This window comes from Gavialis gangeticus, unplaced genomic scaffold (genome assembly GCF_001723915.1).
Source record: "Gavialis gangeticus isolate Ggan-Ray unplaced genomic scaffold, GavGan_comp1, whole genome shotgun sequence".
Lineage (NCBI taxonomy): Eukaryota > Metazoa > Chordata > Crocodylia > Gavialidae > Gavialis > Gavialis gangeticus.
In genome coordinates this window covers 15770264-15770771 of record NW_017729001.1, presented here as the reverse complement: position 1 = coordinate 15770771, position 508 = coordinate 15770264, and the positions used below count along the sequence as shown (strand labels likewise).

Below are 508 nucleotides of genomic sequence, written 5' to 3'. Positions count from 1 at the left end.
GGGGGGGGGGGGGGGGGGGGGGGGGGGGCAGCCTGGGTCTTTGAATGGGAATTACAAAGCTCCCTGTCCCTCTCCCGGCTCGGCGGCTGCAACATTTATTGCAAAAGCAGGAAATTGCTTATTTCTAAACTAGCTGGCAAGAGGGCAGGAGCTGATGCTGTGCTCCGCACTGGCACAGCACTTGCTCAGCGGCTGCCTTCTCCTTCTGCCCCTTCCTTCCTCCCCTCTCTCTCTCTCCTCCTTTTCTTTCTTTTTTTTTTTTTTTCATTTTGGCTTCTATTCAAATGTGGGTCAGGGGTGAGCAGCTCCCAACGTCACAAGCTTGCAAGATGGCGCTGGGAGGAAGGCTGTGAGATGAGGAACAGGCTGGTATAAGCCGAGAGGAGCGCGCGAGGGAGAGGGGGAAGCCCCCCAAAAGCCGCTGCTCCAGATGCAAGAAAGGAGGTAAGGAGGGAGCGGGCGCGGGCGCTCCGCGCAGCCCGGCGCCGCGCCGCTGCCGCTGCCGCTG

At 60.0% G+C, this 508-nt stretch overlaps 1 protein-coding gene across 9 annotated transcripts in view; it reads left to right on the top strand.

The window, feature by feature from the left end:
• Positions 1-13: 13 nt before the first annotated feature.
• HIC2 (HIC ZBTB transcriptional repressor 2) overlaps positions 14-508 on the top strand; it is a 141789-nt gene continuing 141294 nt past the window's right edge. For 6 of the 9 annotated variants that reach the window (XM_019506939.1, XM_019506937.1, XM_019506936.1 and 3 more), the window contains exon 1: positions 20-444. The gene's annotated coding sequence lies outside the window, so the exon portion shown is untranslated. Of the gene's footprint in view, positions 445-508 lie in introns of all 9 variants that reach the window. The other 3 variants (XR_002095597.1, XR_002095598.1, XR_002095595.1) reach the window with 2 other exon arrangements.